Source organism: Otolemur garnettii, unplaced genomic scaffold (assembly GCF_000181295.1).
Source record: "Otolemur garnettii isolate 467f Iridium unplaced genomic scaffold, OtoGar3 scaffold00002, whole genome shotgun sequence".
NCBI classification, from domain to species: domain Eukaryota; kingdom Metazoa; phylum Chordata; class Mammalia; order Primates; family Galagidae; genus Otolemur; species Otolemur garnettii.
This window is the reverse complement of record NW_003852397.1, coordinates 11,595,221-11,615,364: the sequence shown is the minus strand read 5'-3', so window position 1 is coordinate 11,615,364 and position 20,144 is coordinate 11,595,221.

The following is a 20,144-nucleotide window of genomic DNA, read 5'->3' as shown; positions in this document are numbered from 1 at the left end:
AGCTATGTGACCAGGGACATTTCCTTGTGAGATGAAGTGGTGGGATTGCTCTAAGGCGAGACTCACAGCCTCAGACTTCAACTTTGGGGATCAAGGTATTTTTTTCCTCTAGTGTGAGAAATTGTTCTGCAGGACTCCAAGGTCAATGGGATGCACTAACTTTATCTTTTATTAGCGACATATTTGGCTCTTCTTCACCCCTATCCTACCTTCAAACACACACACACACACATATGAGTTATCTGAGTTGTTTTTATTTTGTTTTCTTTAGTGTTTACTTATTAGAAGACTTCGATAAAGACTTCCATCAACTTTACCTTTATTTTTTAAACCTATTTCCTTAGAGGTGCCTGTACTTATTAATTCTGCTTTATGAACTTTACTCATGCATCTTAGTATCTCTCCATAGTAGACATCTACCAGTTTCCTTACACTAAGAACTTTACCATATTTCTCCACTATGTTATTAGTACTACTTACTAGGGTCCCCAAAAACCTTACTGTGACAAAATGTAAAACACAAATGAATAGAGAGTAATCTAATATGCCACAATATACTTATTTCTCAGTTTAAACAATTCTCAATTCATTACCTCCCCTAACTATAACAACTTCCAGTATTACCCTGAATTACTTTGATGTGAATCCTAGACTTTATATCATTTTATCCATAACTACTATAGCATATATCTTTAAAATATAATAATAATTTAAAACACAACCATGATATAATTTTCTCTCATATTATGTCAAATAGACCTTTAATTTTTCAATTCTGTTCTTAAAGTAGACCAAACTTGCTGCTTCATATTCCTACAGACATTGCTAAAAAATAAATATATTTTGTCCCCATTCTATAGTCCTTAAAATAAAATCATTCTTTCTCCCCCTACCTTTTTGGCCTGTTTTTGCTATTAGATACTAAAGTTTATGTTCCTAATTACTTTAAATCCTTCAGTTTTCTTTGAGGAGTACCACTTTATTTTGGTCTTAAGGAAATATAGGAAATGGCCAGTCAGACATGAGGAAAGGGAACTTCAAACAGCAGAAATAATATGACAAAAGGAAAAGAAGCTTATAAAACACATTTTAAGTTCCTTTAAGTACAGCAATTTCACTATAACCAGAGCCCAGGGAGGATAATGGGGGTTTACAGAGGATAAAGCAGTCAAAGCCGCTGCCTCATGATGCTCTTTCCCACAGGGTGAAACAATTGAGAGATTTGGGCAGGAAAGCAACCAGATAAGAATAATACTTCAGAGATGGGATCAAGATGGCCTACTAGACAAGGTAGGATGTGCCTCCTCCTGGGATAGGAACCAGAATGGTAAGCAGATTCTTACATTTCAAATAGATCATCTGGGTGAAAATGCTAGGATTCACCAGGAAAGTTTTGGGAAGCACCAAAAGTGGGTAAGGAGAGGGTTCAGGAAAACTTGCTTGGCCAAACGCTAGATAACAGCTGGGAGAGACTTCTGAATGTGGTATAAGAGTAGGAAAAAAGCTCCCTTGTGCTCCATTCTCTGATAAAAGTTTTTATTGCACAGAAATGTTGTTCCAGAAGGGACCCTGTGTGCAATCCCACAGACATCTTAGTCTAGAGCAGCTGGAACCAGGAACCATTCTGAGAGACATCCTGGGAAACTGAGGGCACATCTGCAGTCACTGCATGGCTCCCTGGGGGGATAGAGGAGCCCAGGCTCTTCCATGCTCCCCTGGGAAGGTCTCCACTGCCCTAATGTGGGCTGTGAGACTTCAATGTGTATGGACAACATTTTCCAGTTTCTCATTCTTGCTTCCTGCCTGGATGTGGTATACACTTTCCAGTCAAAGGTCCAAAGTGCCATTTTGTGAGCTTGACACTGGGAAGTGCCCATCTCTTGGGCTGAGTTTGGTCTTCATGCAGCTGCAGTTCCTGCCTGGCCATCTAGGGGCAGGGAAACCAGTCCCCAGTTTCCCAGCATGCAACTGGGAGGAGACCCACAATTCTGCAGCTGGCTGCTGTGGAAATGAGTCTTCACTGAAATGCACTCCCCATAGGTTCCTGCCAGTGCACCCTGCCTGCAAAAGAGGCTTCCCTCACTTGCCACGGCCCCAGGTACCAGTTTGGGAGCTTAAAACTGGGCAGCACTCTGCCCTCAGGTTGAGTTCTGGCTAATGTAGCTGCAGCCCGGTCCCCCTCTGATAGATAGGGGAATTCAAGCTTTTCTACTTGTTGCTAGGTCAATCCCCACTGGCCTGATACAAGCTATAATGAGATTGAGGTGTGGTTAGATGACACTATACCTGGCATCTTACCCAGAATGTTAGCCTGGATAAGGCTGTATTCTCTTGGGTCGTGGGTCCAAGATTCCATATTGGAAGTTTAAAGCTGGGCAGTCTAGGAAGCAATGTGGAGATGGAGACCTCCCTTTCTCTGACCACCCAATGCTGTGGATATAGCCACCTCTGCATCTAAGAAAAGCTTTTGTTGGAGAGTGAGCTGTGGGATGATCAGTTCTAGGCTTGTAAGGGGGCATACACCCTCATGCTATTTTGCTTTCTAGGTGTGGGTTCTGCACTGGGGGTACAGCTATTTTCCCTTCCTTCATAGGTAGGCTGCAATTGTGTCAACCTGACAATCTTAGCCTCTAAGTCTCTACACTTCTGGAACCATAACCAATACTGCCTAGGTCTCATTCAGACTGCAGGAGCCTTGGGGGACCAGTGGATCCTGAGGGAACTATTGGTCTTCCAGAGGTTGGGCAGTCAGGGTAGGTTTCTTATATCTGAGAGAAGAGTTTGTTATACCAGAGTTCCCCTTAGAACAAAGGAGGCAAGGGTATCATCTTCCTACCATTTGAGGCTGTCTTCACCTCCTCTAGATACCCTTCCCACAGCTGCTGAGGCAGCCATGGCTGTTTCTAGTTGGGACTAGCCAGGTTCCACAGGGGACAATTAACTGGGAGCAGCTGCCCCACCTCTGACAGAGCACCTATCACATCCAGGCTTCATGGAGCATGGACTTACTCCTCTCTCTCTACAAAACAGCAGCAAGTGGTTTCCTATGTCCCAAGGGCAAAAACTACTGCCTCCCCTGAGGGGGGATGGTGCTAGCAGTCCTCTCCCCAAGCTACCTATCTCCTCTATGAGGAGCCTACACTGCCTGGAGGCAAGTCTCTGGTACAGCTACACCTCCTTTACTCTGGCATGTCAGCCACAGCCCACAGTCAGTTTGGTAGCCTTGTACACAGTGGGTTGAGCTTCTTTGCAACCTCTGTTATGGCTGGGCTAGGCTAGGAGCTGAGAATCTGTTCAGTTTTGTACCCACAAAAGACAGAGATCAATGTCACTGCTAATAGAGAAGGGCATGGACAGCTTGTGCATGCCATAGCTGTCTGCCTCTGCTCATCTTGTGAAGAAAGGCCAACCCCTTCTATTCCAGGCTCATAGAGTATTTGCCCTTCTCCTGCTTGAGCATGCTTCCAGAGCAGGATGTCACTCCACTCCTCATTATCATAACACATGATCTCTGGATAACTAGAGAGCAAGTTTGCCAGCCCAGCCTTAGCTTGGTTCTCCCAAGACTCAAGCATGCCACCCAGGGCTCTGTGATCTCAGGATTACCTGACCTAGTCTACCACTGTTGTCATCTGAACATTCTCCTAGGGATATAGGTTCCAAATAATCCAAATTGCCAGCAACACCACAGTGGTACCTACGTGAATGAGATGAAAAGTGGTATACCTCTTCGTCTTTACACTATACAGAGAGTTTCCCTAGCAGGGGAAAACAGGTGAATCTCAAAGTTATCTGTTTTGAGATGAAGAAAGGGATCCCAGATAAGAAGGAACCAGCATAAAAACTCTAGCAACAAAGCAAAACAAAGCAAACAATCGAACAAATCAAAACAGGCTTCCTTGACATTCCTGAAGTATCACATCAGCTCTCTAGCAATGGACTCCAACCGAAAGGAAAATTTAAAAAATGTCAGCTCCATTATACCCCCATAAGAGAAAAAGTGAATTCAATTCAAGTTGGAGGAAGGGGGAACAAGCAGGGAGGAGGAAGAAAGATTGATATGCTCCCACTTACTGGGCATAGTGTAAGGGTATATGGCACACCTTTTGGGTGAAAGACACAACTACAAATGGGATTCTACCTAACAAATACAAATATTGGAACCTAGTTGTTCATACCCTCACATTTACCTGAAACAAAAAAAGTCAAATGTGAAATTTAAGAGGGAGATTTAGGAGGTAACTTTAATGAGATCAATGTGAAAGATGAAAACCAACACAAAGAAAAAGAAAAATATTCATGATATGAATAAAAAACTCACTAAAGACTTATATAGTTTAAAAACCCAGAACTTCTGGAAATGAAAGAGTCATTCAGGAAATTTCAACATACAATGGAAAGTCTTAATCATATACTAAACCCAGCAGAAGAAAGATTTACACATTTAGATTCAAAAAGGGCATTAAATTCCTGGAAGACTCATTGGAAACAAGACATCTCAAAGGCACATAGACATGAGACTGGCCAAAGTTGAAGTTAAGGGAAAAATCCTATAAGCTGTGTATGAAAAGTATCAAGTAACATACAAAGGAAAGGAAAACCTATCAGGTTAATGGCAGATTTTTCAGTAGAAACCTTATAAGTTGCAAGGAAATGAGGTCTTAATCTTAGATTTCTTAAATAGAATAACTGTCAATTGAGAATTTTGTATCTTGTAAAAACCAAGTTTCATAAATGAAGAAGAAATAAATTCTTTCCCAGACAAACACTAAGGGAATCTATCACCACTAGACCTGCCTTATAAGAAATCCTTAAGTGTAGGTTGGTTGTAGTGGCTCATGCCTGTAATCCTAGCACTCTGGGAGGCTGTGGGAGATGGATTGCTTGAGCTCACATGTTGGAGATCAGCTGGAGCCGGAGTAAGACCCCATCTCTAAAAGTAGCTGGGCACTGTGAGCAGTGCCTATTGTCCCAGCTACTTGGGAGGCTGAGGCAGGAGAATTGCTTAAGCCCAAGAGTTTGAGGCTGCTGTGAGCTGTGAAGCTATGATGCCACAGGACTTGACCAAGGGTGACAAAGTGAGACTCTGTCTCAAATTAAAAAAAAGAAAGAAAGAAAGAAAGAAAGAAAGAAAGAAGTCCTTCAATGTGCTCTATACTTTAAATAGAATAATCAATACCCTCCAGTGTAAAAATAACCCAAAGTAACAACTCACCACTCTTACAAAGCAGTAATGAAATGGAGCAAATAATCTAAATAGCACATATTCTCACTTATAAGAGGGAGCTGAGCAATGGATATGCAAGGTCATATAGAGTGACTTAAAAGACATTGGAAACTCAGGAAGAGTGGGAGGGGAATATGGGATAAAAAATTACCTATTGGGTACAATATACACTACTCAGTTGATGGATGTATTTAAAGCCTAAACTTTTCCACTATGCAATCCAGTCATGAAATTAAAAAAAAAAGTGCCTCCTAAATCTATCTGAATTTTTTAAAATTATAATTTACCAGGACATACTAAAGACACCATGGAAAGTATATTTGCAAGGGAGCAACTACACAAGTCAGTAGCTCCCTCCAACAGTTGGAGTCAGTGATACTGGGGTCTTGTGATATTCCCTGGCAATGGTGATGAAGAGGAACAGACTTCAGATAGATGGCACTGAAAGAAATTGGTGGGATGAAAGGAAAGAAAATCACTGATAATTTTAGATTGTGGGCTTAACTCAAGTTTGACTTAACAGTATGGATTTTGGTGCAATAGAACATAGAAGAATAGATAAGTAGGAGCACTGAGAAAGGAGGCAGGGAAGTTGGTGATTTTAGCTTGGGCCATGTAGAGCTGGGAGATCCTGTGGGTTATTCAAGGAGAAATAAATAGTAAGCAATTAATTGAATACAGTGTTTATGATTGAAATATGTACTGAAGGCTTAAGTTGGGGTGGTGACCAGGGACTTAGATTGCAGGTGCCTTGAGAATAAACCAGGACGACCCCTAGAAGGGTCCCAGCTGTACAGTTGGAATTCCAGTGCTTCAGCTGAGGATGCACCCACCTCTGAAGGCTCCCTACCAATAACTGAGTTTAGAGAAAACAATATGGCAGACCCCTCCTGGAAGACCTGGAACCCCTTTGTTGGCCAGGGGGACTAAGGACTTGTCAAAACTTTTGTTAGGCTGCATGTCAACCTGAGAAGCTTCCACCCAGTCCTCTTTTCCAGTCTTCCCTGCCAACTCTCCTCCTTCCCATTTCTTCTAGTACAATTCTTATTTATTTAATCTTATCTTGCTGGCATCTGCTTCTCAGAGAACTCTAATACAGTGGGTGACTGACTTCAAAATGGTGTGTAGAGTTAAAAAAAATTAAAACATTGGCCAACCTTGAGCGAGACTTGAGGGATAACCACACCAAGCCTGTTGTACAGAGGCTAGAAAAGATTTGTGAACTACAAGGAAAGCTTTTAGCCCAGGAATTCTTCAGTGCAGAAATAAACAACCATATCCATATCAGTAGATAGTCCCTCATCCTTGGATAGGTTGGTAGATCCAATATGTCTCTCATTTTATTTACCTTTTTCTAGTAATTAAAAATATAAGCTATAAGAAATATCTCATTCTAAAATCCCCTTTTTAAATATAAATCACCTAAGCTTCACCATCAACTAAATGATTTCAGCTGGGATAACCGGACCCACTACTGTTGGTTAAGTTCATCCCCTTATGTATCTATACAGTTTATAGAATTCTCCCTTTTGCTTTCTTCCTTAATGGAAAAATCCCATAGGACAGATGTCACAGGTTGTTAAGATTAAGATTTCTGGTAAATACTACTGGTGATTACACATTGACCGTTTATCCTGCACCAGGCCTTGTGCTATTTGTTTGGCATACTTTATATTATTAGTCCTTCAACAATCCACTAAGATAATTAGCAAATCCAACTTGAATAGATGGCTAAAATTTGCTAAAGACCTTTGGTTGGAAAAGTGGCAGAATCAAATGTAAATAAGCTCTGATTCAGAGCCAGGAATCCATGAGCTCTTCACTGAGCTTTTCACATTCTCCAGCATTGCGCATGCCAGGGAGCCTGCAGATGGGATGGGTATTATGATTCCATGATTATTCTATTTTCTGGGAAAGGGCTTCCTTCTCTGAGATTCATCCCTCTTTATTATATAATCTGCCAGACTTGGGTGAGAATTTTGGCATCTTGCTCATGGTCTCCTTGTCTACTCATGTCCTACCAACTTTCTGTGGGTGATATGGTTTATTAATCAGAACATTGGTCTCAAGTTTTTCTTCCTTCTTTGAGCCAAAACAATATTGAACTCAAGTATCCCTTATCAAAGAGCTTTAGCAGACACACTTGGGATCTTTCCCTCATTTTAATTATACTTCCCCTGGAATCATAAATGCTAATAACTAATAATAATTATCAAAATCTCTTTTCTTATTCTTACTAGAACTGTCCTTTGCTCTCATAAAGACCTTTAGAATGAGGATTGATTCCATTCTTCTAGTTTACAGATCCTCTATTAGTTTCCTTTACTTTCCAAGGTAGATACCTTGTACCATTCCTCCTTTACACAACTGCTCTTTAAAAGGTTCGTCGGTATATAAAATCTGCATCTGGTCAAATAGTAATTCTTAATTTAATATTCAGGGCAACAAAGGGCAAAAGAAAAATGAATTAATATGTTCTATATAGGTTGGATCCATGATCATTTTAAAGTTCATGAAATAATAATGACCACTATATTAACTGACTCACTGGGTCTTTACGAAATATAGAAGTTTTACTAGCAAAAATACATTCTAATGAACATGAACATTTCTGTAGTTATGTCTATATATTATATCAGCTTGTCTAAGCTGCAATCTATTTGGAATGGATCATGCTAATTAGAATAGATTTCAAAGATACTCAAGTAAAAGATCTGTGCTAAGAGTCATTGGCTAGCATTAAGAAAAGCCAACTTGGCTTTTTTCTAAGAGGTTTTACATTTTACACACCAAAATGTATATTTGTCATGGTCCAGGATCTATTCTTCATCTTTGGCTGTCAGTAAATATGACTGTTCACCTTTGAGACATATCCTTTTCTGATAGATTCCCATTAACCAAACTCACATAGATGATACATAACATAAAATATACTTTATTATTTTTACTAAGTAATATAATCACCAATGCAATAAATGAGCAAGCCAAATTTATTCAAAATATTATATCCCACATTGATAAACAAGGAATAAAATTAAAAAATAGTGAAAGAACTTATTTGATAGCCTCTATTTATAGCAGCTGAGTTCATTTGTCTATACTGAGGGTATCAGGAAATGAGTTGTTTGGTTCTTAGCAAAGACACTCTTCCCTGCAGGGTCTGAATGAGCACTATTAACATCTTTCTCTGTGGATTTCCTGTTCCTATACTTTCATTGCAGCTCAAATCTATCTCCTTCCCTTTAGAAGAATTTTTCTTTAAACATAACAATATAGCAGAAATGTTAGCCATAGGAACCCTGCCCCTTGAGGTCTAAGTAAACTGCCATTAGGTAAACAACTAATTCAGAGCTTCTTGAAGTTCAGAGTCTTCCTGAGATTTCTGTACATTCCAGAATAGTTATTCTTTCAGATATCTCTGCCATTATATTCTTGCTTCTTCCCTAAATTTTCTTCCCTTTAGTGCATTTATTCAGATGTGATAATTTGTCCTTCATAAATTTTTATACACATATGTGCTTCTTACAGAGAATATTAGTTACTATAGCAGGTGAGTTTTATGAGGCATTGGGGTTCCATGGGAGGCCTCACTCTGATGTATTTGTCACATACCACATAGCAAACTCCTTAAAAAAAGCTACAAGTAATTCTGGAAGACACCTGTTCTTTGAGAATTACTTGTAATCAAACTGTGACTATGGTTTTCTCCCTGGATCTTCCTTTCCAGGCTGACTTCACACCCTTCATATGCTCCTCTTTCTTCTTTCTTCACTTCTTATTCTTAACCTGTTGCTTTTCTAAACTGTTCTCTATCCTCCAAGTTCTTCTTTCTCTGCCATGCGGATGATATCACTGAATTCTCCTTTTCCCACACTTGAACTCTCTGGCTTCTCAGTAAGCTTGAGATACAAAAGGATCTCTTTATTTATAGGATTTTAAGGAAGCAACTGTACTTAAAAATAAAAATTACAAAAATGTTTGCTATGATGTCATATCTTGAAGGATTAAAATCTTTATTGGTTTTTACAATGACTCCCTGCCTCCAGTATGTGTTTGTCTTATCAATTTACTTTCAAAGAAGAATATATATCCATTTTTTAAATAGACATTTCTCTTTCACATCTGTGTATTACCTATAGTTTGAACCCTACTATCAAAACCTAAAAAGACTGACATCATTTCAACATACGGATATTTAAGTTATATTTATGCATTTCTATAACTGTTGGGTCTCTATGAATAGGAATGTTTAATAGCTGAGACATTCTAGCTATAGTATGGAGGATTTAAAGTGCAGAAAACTGCCATTAAAATCAATCAAAAGCTCCTTGAAGTTTTAATGTTTCAACTATTTTTAGAAAAATTTCTAATGGTCTGGAAAAAAATTTCAAATAAATGTGGCTGAAGACTCATATTTAGTTAACTGATGTATAATTTAACAACTTCGAAGGGGTCATATTGCCTTATTTGCATCAATAATTTTGTTTTCACTTAATTGCATAATTTTTTGTTCAGTTGTTAGCTGTTACACAAGCTTTAAAACTATAGTAATTCTAATAGCAGAGATGTCTTAGAAGTTCCAAGAAGCCTCAAAGAAATTTTTTTTACTGCAACATATCCTGGACGGGGAAATATTCTAATTCCTGTTTGTTTGACTATTGTTTTTCTGAAAGTACCTTGGCTAAAAGCTATAAAACACTTAGTACTTCAGAGTTCTTATCCCATTCCTCTAACACTTACAACCAGAACGCCACCAGCTAAAATCAATGTGTGTATTCCAGTCTCTTTATCATACCTGACAGACATGGAGCAATCCAAGACCACAGGTAAGAAGCAATGACATGTTGTAATCAATGTGTAAGTTATAAAGGAAAATTTTTTAATAATTCAATATCTTTCACTATAAATCCACAGCCCATGTCTAGGATAGGTACTATGTCATACATTACTAGCATAAGCCAGTCTTTCTAAGTTCACAATCTATATTTTCCATTTGCTAGTTGTTCAACTTGAGTTGACTAAGCAAAATCCTCTCTTTCACTTTTTTTCCCCTAAAAATGGAAATAATTCTAACATCTTTTTCATAAATTTGTAATTAAAATTGAATGAACTAATATAGGTAAAGTGCTTGGGAAAGTGCCTAGTATGAAGGAAGTTTTATACATATAATAGTTATTATTATTGTTTATGTTTTCATTGCTAATAGGTGACTTTAGGGACATGGAATTAAGGATAGAAATTATTTTTCATGGATGAAGTTGAAACATATTCTTCTTAGTAAAGTATCACAAGAATGGAAAATCAAGCATCTAATGTACTGGGCAGCACCTGTGGCTCAAAAGGATAGGGCACCAGCCCCATATGCCGGAGGTGGCAGGTTCAAACCCAGCCCGGCCCAAAAACTGCAAAAAAAAAAAAAAGCATCTAATGTACTCAATACTAATATAAAGCCAGTAGGCAAACTAATACCCACACAAGAGAAAAACTCAATTCAATTCAAGTTGGGGGATGTGGGGGAAGGTGAAGAGGGAAGGAGGGAGGGTGATTGGTGTGCTCCCACTTAATGGGCACAATGTAAAGGTATATGGCACACCTCTGGGGTGCAGGACCCAACTACAACAGCGACTTTACCTGACAAATTCAAACATTTAAACCTAATTGTACCCTCATATTCATCTGAAATTTAGAAAGAAATTATTTTTCAACATAAGCTCCATCAAGGTCAAGAGGCTTTTGTAGGCAATGATACCCAGATATTTAGTCCATCCTTAAATAGGGTGACCAGATTTTAACATCGGTAAGGTGGGACAACATGGTGGGGGGGCGGGGCAGGTGATCAGGGCAGGGCCTGACAACAGTGCAAACTTTGATAAGCAGTTCTCAATCACTTCTCAGCAATTATTTATTATTACAGTTTAACATTAAACATATAAAACTCATATTCTGGTGAAATAGCCACATGGCAGCTGAAAACCGTATATTCCCTTCTTGTTCTCCCGCCCGTTCATGCATTCTTTCCAAAAATTGGGACTTTTTAAAATGCCACGGGACACTGGACAAATTGTTCAAAAGCAGGACTGTCCCACCAAAAGCGGGACATCTGGTCACCCTATCCTTAAAGAACAGAGGGATGCTGGGAATTTAACTACATCAACACAGTCTTTTTATATTATTGACTGAACGAAAATGGATGCCATTAACAGAATCGTTTGCATAAACCAAAAAGTTAGAAGAAGCCAAATCAAAGCTGAAAGGCGGATGTGTAATGATTTCCCATTAAAATTTTCCTAAAATTACCTTTGTTTGGTGAGAAGAATGAGCAGGAGTGTTGTGGTGGTGAAAAAAACTCTCCAGTGAAGTTTTTTTCCATGTATTTTTCTGATATCACTTTGGCTGACTTATCATAAGACATTTCCATAAGAAGCAGATAAGTCTAGAAAGTCAACAAGCAAAATGCCTTGAGTAGAACTCCCAAAAACTAATGTTATGATTTTTGTTCTTGACTGGTCCACTTTTGCCATGACTGGACCACTTGTACCTCTGTAGACTTTGTTTTCCTGGTGCTCTGTCTTCAGGATTATATTGGTAAATCATGTTTCGTTTCCTGTTACAGTTCTCCAAAGAAATGTTTCAGGATCTTGATCTACTTTGTTTAAAATTTCTGTTTCCACTGAAAGCTCTGCTCTTGTTTGTAGCTGAACTGGGTTTTGGCTCCCATTGAATGGAAAGTTTACTCAACTTTAATTTTTTGGTAAGAATTGTATAAGCTGAACCAGTTGAGATATCAATGGTGCTCACTGTTGTTTCTGCTAATAATTGTGGGTCCTATTCAATGAGGGCACGGACAAGATGAATTTTTCCTCAGAAATTGATCTGGATGGTCTACCACTACAGTAGGCTTAATCTTCAACATTGTCTTCTTAAAATGAGACATTTTTCCCTCATAAAAAATGTGGCAGATGTGGATGGTCTGCCACTACAGTAGGCTTAATCTTCAACATTGTCTTCTTAAAATGAGTCATCTATTTTTAAATTGCTGAATTGGGGTATGTGTGGGGGAATTACCCCCATAAAATTTTCATAAGCATCAATGATTTCACCATTCTTCCAACCAAGTGTCTCCATCAACTTAATTTTTGTGCTTGCTTCAGTTTTAACAGAATCCATGTTGCTCTGATAAGGGCTCTTTTCAAACTGATGTCTTTTCTTTTTAGTGCCTCTAATACTTCTTAGGCTTTGAGAATGACAAGTAATATTATTATGCAAAATATAGAATTTATACCTGATGTTCCAGTGCTGTAAATCTAGTACATAAGCACCCTGATGATAAGGAATGATGGCAGTTCAAGTTGACAGTAAAATGTTTTGCTCAGAAACCCAGTTCTTAGAGGGTGGCCATGGCTGTGGAACCTGCTTTGCTCGGCAGTTTACAGTCACCATCTTAGTAACAGCTGTCAGCACAAATTATTTCTCAAATGGCAGTTTTTGTGAAGATGTGATAACCAATCTGTGGAGTTTGCTACGGGCTATTGGAGACTGGTTTGGATTTATTTTCCAGTCAAATAATGCCTAGAACATATAGTTTACCAGTGTACTTTGATGGTTAAATACAGGCTGGGCAATTAAGTTTGTGAATTCATCCTAGTAAGTGTGCCATGTACCTCAACTGCTGAATATTACTATGGTCACCTTCAAAGTCATCCTCTTGAGAAGCTGTGCACTGACACCAGAACCTTCATCTACCCTTCAAAGTAATTTTGGAGCTCTTTCTCTGGAATGGCCAGCAGAGTTGTCACTGTACAAGATATGACAATTAAGTTCATAAACTCATCTATAAAAAGTGCTATGCATCTCCTTTCTAAATAGCACTATGGTCACCAGATGGCCAAGGGGAGTACTGTGAAGGTGACCATCGTGCTATTCAGAAATGAGGTGTGTAGCACTTTTTCTAGGATGAGTTTGCAAACCTAAGTATCTGACCTTATATAACCTTATATAAATGACATCTAGCATTACCTATTAATTCTTTCACTTTGAGGTTATTAGGAAAATATAATTTCCTAATAAATTTCCTATTGAAATTCTATTATATATGTATGAATGCATATATATATGTAAATATATATATAATTGAAACAGTTAAAATTTTTGTCCATAGTCCCTATCTTCTTACTAGATTATAAGCTCTTTGAGGGTAGAGGCTAGGTCAATTAAAAATTATCCTTTGTTCATAGTATGGTACTTTCTTTCTTTATAACAGGAGGAGAATATACCTATTTATGAATATGCAGATTTTGTTAGCATCATTTTAGCAGTATGGCCTTATGAAATATGTCCATTCTCATAAGACTGTCCTGTGCTGTATATAAATTCACAATGGCAGGCTTGAAGAGAAAGCAGTGATGGGGTAAAGACTCTTCTGATTCCAGGTTCATAAGGGTTACAGGTAGGGAGGCAGCACAGCAAGCATTAGTTGCTCTTCCAACACTCAAGCTATGATCTATCTGAAATTTTCATATTCTCCCTTACTGGATTTGCCTATCAAGTAAAACTTTTCTTGCTCTGCTCATTATATATTTCTCCCCTCCTATCAGCAGCCCCCAATATTTTTCATTAATCTTCCAATCATACTTTCACTCAGAGTTCCAAAGTCTTCTAAATATTCTTCTTTGAGCATTCAAACATCATTACATCTCCTAAATGTTTTTCAGCAGATATTACACTCACATGGTCTTCCTTCTTAATATATAAAGCCATTTTAAGATGTCTTTTTTCCCTACTAATTAATGTACAAAGTTCCACTTCTATGATTAGGCTAGAAAGACTACATAGAAGTACACTATTTTTAAAAAACACAAACAGTAAATCTTTACTGAATACTAAATTGTGAACTTCAGGTGCTTATTGTCTGTATCTGAATCAAGAAACAAATGGAAGTTTATCCAACAAAATACTATGTGAGTCATTAGAATCCAGACATATCTATTTTTAAAGCTATTGAACTCTGTATAATATCAAATTGCTTTCTGAGTCAAGCCATTGCTGAACAAATATCTTATTTGGTCCAAGCTCCTGATAATTAGTGGGACTTAAATCTTCCTGGCATCTCTCAGCATGTTTAATCACAAGCATCCAGTATTTATAGCACTTATTTTCATTCCGCCCCCGCCTCTTTGGTTTCATTAGCATGCATTACTCTCCAGGAGATTTGGGCTGAGTTTATAGGAGTATTGCCAAATGAGTTAGGATCAAAATATTTAATACATTCAATTTATTGTTGCTTATACAGTGAGGCCACATGGTTGAGTCCTGGAAACACCTCTTCTTTAACATGCTGTATTGGCATGGCTGTCCTGGAATTTTTGAAATTTATGCTGTATTGTAAAGTGGTATCAGATAGGAAAATATACTTAGTGGAAAGAATGAAACAGAAAAGACAATTAGTAAGTGATAGCTTGTTATACATATAACTAAGAATAAAAATAATAAATAACATAACAAAGACTTAAAATATTTGTCATAAAGAAATAAGTATAAACCTATGTATCTAAAATTCCTCATCCTTACGTTGAGTCTAAGTGTACTCAGGGAAGACTTGAATGCAGATGGCCCAGGGAAGCCAGAGAGAAACTGAATAGTGTGTGTGTTCTTCTCTGTTGGCTTCTCCTTCACTCCATATAACTTCTCTCTCTTTCAAAGCTTCTTTTTCAGGATCCTAGTATTATCAAAATATAGATTGAGAATCCCAGATCCCACCATCTGAAATGTGTAATGATTCAAAACATGACTCTTTTAAAGCTGTGATCTGACACACTAAAGAAATGCTCATCAGAATATTTTAGATTTCAGATTCACAAATTAGAGATGCCAAACTGGTAAGTAGAATGTGAATATTTCAAAATCCAAAAAATTCCATCTATGAAACACTCTGGTCCCAGATGTTTTGGACAAGAGATACCCGACCTCTAGCTCTCTCATTTCCTCTACAGTTATCCCAATATTCTCTCATCATGATTACTTTCCCAGTGTGTTTCTTTTCTTTCAAGATCTGTCTAGGCTAATCCACAAATACAAATCAGGAATATTGGAGTGCATTCTAAACTCAATAACGGATATTATTATATTGAGTGCATTCTCAACTCAATAAAGGATAAACATCCCCCACTACAGCCAACATTAGGGTTAATAATAAAAGATTGAATGTTTTCTCCTTAAGGTAGGGAACAAAGGAAGGATTTTCAATCTCATCTTCACTATTCAACATGGTACTGAAATTGAGATACTAAATGTTAGGAGAATCAATTTCAACATTCTTTTGGTGGATGGGGATACTTAGGCTTCTTATGAAACTTCACAGGATGTCACGTCTTGATTGTTGAGATGATGAGCTGTCTACTAGGAACTTCAATATGGCATGAATGGAAGGAGACTAAGGTTGCAAATGGCTTGATAGCTCCAAGAATTCCTTCCTGATCAGTTTCCCTCTCTCTATACCCAGACAAGTTGAAGTGGTAACCTGAAGGCTTACATGATGAGATAGTGCATATGCTATTCCTTCCCACCTATATTTTCTCTCAGTTTCTATTGATTCCGGCAAAGTAAAGAGAAATACACAGTTTGAAATACATTAATGAAGAAATGGTTAAGAAAATTAGTAACAACCCTAAGTAATATTTTTTTCCTTAAAATATTGTATAGAATCAGTTTTGAGGGTCTGAGGGAGGCCAGTCAGTTCCTGTTCCCTTTTCTTCCCTAATGAGCTCTCATACATATACTACTATATAATAACACCCTAATTGCTGGGGGCCCAAGTACAGGAAAACTGGGGAAATCCCCCATACACTAAAGATAGGGAATTATTAAAATTAGCCAACCCCATAGGGAACCCCCAGAAACTCAACCAACCCCAACCATTGCCATATACTGTATAGATCTGCTCCAGATCTCCGTTGTATTGTGTCCTGTTGTCAAAGGAAAACTTAAATTTTATAAAATATTCTTTTATGCTTAATGGAAAAGATTAAGGACCATTATTTGCTTTCTTCCTCTTTTCATCTGTCTATTCATCTCTCAGACACATTCATGGGAAAAATTTGGATTATGAACAAAGATGTACACAGTCACAAATGATATCATTTATTTTCATGTTTAGGTGTACACTGAATTTTCTAAATGAAGAAAGCTACAATAACACTGTGATGAATTAGACAATGTGTAGCCTCTACCATTTAGCATTATTTTTTAAATCAATAATTCAATTCTGGAGAACTTTACTCACTTGCAAAAGCAGAAATTCTTCTGGGCAAAAGGCTTCAGGAGGCCATAGGAAGGAGGAATAAGGCTGTCTTTGATGGGGTTGGGACAGAGTAAAGTCCTGAGTGTTCTCTATAAGAAAGACTTACATTTCTTCTAAGGCTGAGGAATATGATAGCCTCTTGTATGTGAATGCTGCACACATCTTTCCAGCTGTTCTTTTGTGACTTATTTTCATCTTTATTTTCACTTTGAAGTGTACACAGGAAGAGATGAAGAGAGGAAGGCAAAAGAAAGTGAAAGTGTTCTAAAAAAGAGCACACAATGGAACATGAAAAAGGGAAACAGAAGCCCTAGTTTTTCTTTCTAAAACTATGCCATCTTTCATAAAGCCTTCTAATATTCAGATGCAGTGAAGGCTATTTTTTGAAAAGAATGAATTGTTAGTAAAAGAAAAATTAATCAATAATAAAGGAAGATAGCAATGTAAAATTCTGAATTAAGTTAATTGAGAGACATAGTCAAAGACCATACAAGTAGAATTTCTAGATCATATGAAAACTTGCAACATCAGCAATCTTATGTACCATATTTCTGTTATATTTGTTTTAGATATGTCAAATTTATAAAGTTGGTAACTTGAGTTGTATTACATAGTTAGTAAGATATGCTATACAATCCATAGGGTACCTTTGGAAGTAAAATGCATTATGGATTTTGTATGATAGTCAGTGAGTGTTGGAAAGAGTCAGGTCAGGTGGGTTTACTCATGACTCTAACACTAATCAAATATGTTAATGTTTCTGGGTTTGTATCAGTTACCTAATAATGCCATAATAAATCATCTCAAATCTTAGCAGCTTAAACAATATTGAATGTTTTTCTTAATATTCTGGATAGCCTATGCTTAGCATGGTGGTTCTTCTGCTGATCTCATATAGGCTCATTTGAACAACTACAGTGAACTGGAGCTTTAGCTGGCACAGGGCTGTCCATGATGGCTGCACTCACAAATTAGCTATTAAGAGATCCTATTTTTATCCATACGGGTTTGAGCAGTTTTCTTACAACATGGCAGCTAGGTCACAAGACAGCATAAATTGGTGCATCAAGATCTTTTAAGCCTCGGTCCAGAAGACACTGTTCTACCACTTTCTTTTAGTCAACACAATTCAAAGGGCAGACAAAATTCAAGGGAAAGGGGAATGCATTCTGTCTCTTGATACGAGTGGTGACAAATTGCTAAAGGGTGTGAAAAGAGATGGGATAGTTCAAGGTATCTTTGTAAACAATCTACCCATGAGGGTTAAGTATGCTGATTCACAAATTAAGGGTTTGAATAAGATTATATTAATAATCTTCCAACTAGTATTTTGTGTTCAAAAAATACTTTTACAATTAAAATGATTAGGGCCGGAGCGCAGTGGCTTATGCCTGTAATCCCAGCACTTGAGAGGCCAAAATGAGTGGATTGACTGAGCCAGAGCTAGACCTAGTCCCTAAAAATAGCCAGGCATTGTGGCTGGCACCTGTAGGCCCAGCTACTTGGGAGGCTGAGCAAGAGAATCTCTTAAGCCCAGGAGTTTGAGGTTGCTGTGAGCTATGATGACACTCTACCAAGGGTGACAAAGTGAGACTCTGTCTCAAAAAAAAAAAAAAATTGAAATGATTATGGTTTTTATATCATTGCCTTTTTAGCTATTGCTTGATTTGGTTCTAAATTATGAAACTTTTAATACTGAATTTTTAAGTACTTCCAGTTAGTTACTATTGTGGGAAATTACATTCATAATGAGGATTCTAAGAATACCTTATAGTATAAATTAAGACTTATATGTAACATGTAATAATTTCTGTTGCTAGTAAACTCAGTCATAGTCCTAGACTGAGTCCTTAGAAATTATTCTTTTCTATTCATTGATTCGTTGAGATCATATCAAGTCTCATTGCTTCATTTATGACAATTCTTTACTATACAATTAACAAATATATATCCTTGGGCCTAAGAAATTGCTCTCTTTTATGTATTTTTTTTTTAGAGTTAGGGTCTTCCTCTGTCACCTTGTGTGGAATGCAGGGGCATGATCAGGACTCTGTAGCCTTGAACTCCTGGACTCAAGTGATGCTCCTTCTTCAGCCACCCAGGTAGGCAGGACTACAGGCATGTACCACCATGCCCTGCTAATTTTTCATATATTTTCAGTGATAAAGTCTTGCTATGTTACCCAGGCTGATCTAACCCTAGCCTCAAGCTATCCTCCCATGTTAACCATCATGCTGGCCAAAAAATCTCTTTATCTTCAATTGGTTTCTCAAGCTACCTACAGGATATTTTTCATTTTAATATATTTTTTAATTTAAACAGAAGCAAATTTTGATTTGCTATCACTTTGTAAAAATTGAGTCTTCCCACTAACTTTCCACTTTTTTTCAGTAATAGCACCCTCTAGTTATCTGGTCTTAAACTTTAAGAGATGTGTTTATGTTTCTTTTCTTCCTAACTCTCTGTAATAAAATCTTCTAAAAAGCTTCATCTAGTTTTCTCTTTTAATAATTCCCACAGCTAATTTTTTACTTCTTGGGCGATATGCCTTCCTCATACTATCATCAATTTCTATTTGGATTTTTACAATGACTTCATCACTAGTTTTCTAGTCTCCAAACTCTTTATTCTCCAATTTGTCCTAGTATACCACTTTCAACAATAATCCTATAAGGCCTGCCGCGCTCCTCAGTCTTATGCGTATAGCCCTCCACAACCTTTCTCTAAGCTACTGGCCCCATGCTTTCTCCCACTCCTTTGCTGTGTGAATCTTTGGCTCTTCCCATACAGCTCTAATTTCAGTCTCATTTCAAAGCCTTGTGAGCACAAATTCTGAGTGATGTGCATGCCATTCCCTCTGCCCAGAACATCCTCTCAATTCATCTTGTATCTCGCTCCCATTCAGCTTAACATCCATGTGGCTGAAAATCCATTATTTTTATTTTCTACCACAAAGAATCAAATCTAGCCATTTGTTATAGGCATGGAAAGTAAGGGAGGTGATTTGTGGGACATAGGAAGTGGGACCTTAAACTTCAAACTACTCTTCATGCTGCTAACTGCTTAAAATAACAGCAACATATCAAGAATAAACAAAGGGTGTAGAATAGTTTGTGCACCAAATCCTTGGAAATCTTGCTTTGATATCCATTATCTGTTACTAAATGTTAATTTTCTGTTTTAGTAGATAACTTATGTTTTTTATCTCTTCTATTACATATTTTAGCTCCTTTTGAGGGATAGAACTCATATCTTTTACATTTTATTGTCACCTTTGTTTAGAACTTTATTTTACACACACTATATGGTATTCTATGCTTAAAATGTCATTCATTAGATATTATCAGGTACTCAGAGGACAGAAAACAAATACTAAAGTAAGAAACTAAACAAAATTGCTTTGTAATTATAAAAATAACTCAGCTTTTTTTTTCATCAGGCCTAATATTTTTATTGTGATGGAAGAGTAGTAGCCATACTTTATCTAACTACATTACATAAAAAATAAAAATATAAAGTCAAAATGACTGGATACATTCTTGTGAATATATTATATACTTAAAGGAATACTTCATATGATTTCTTCTTTATACCTATCGTCAAATTAAAAGCTTTTAAAAA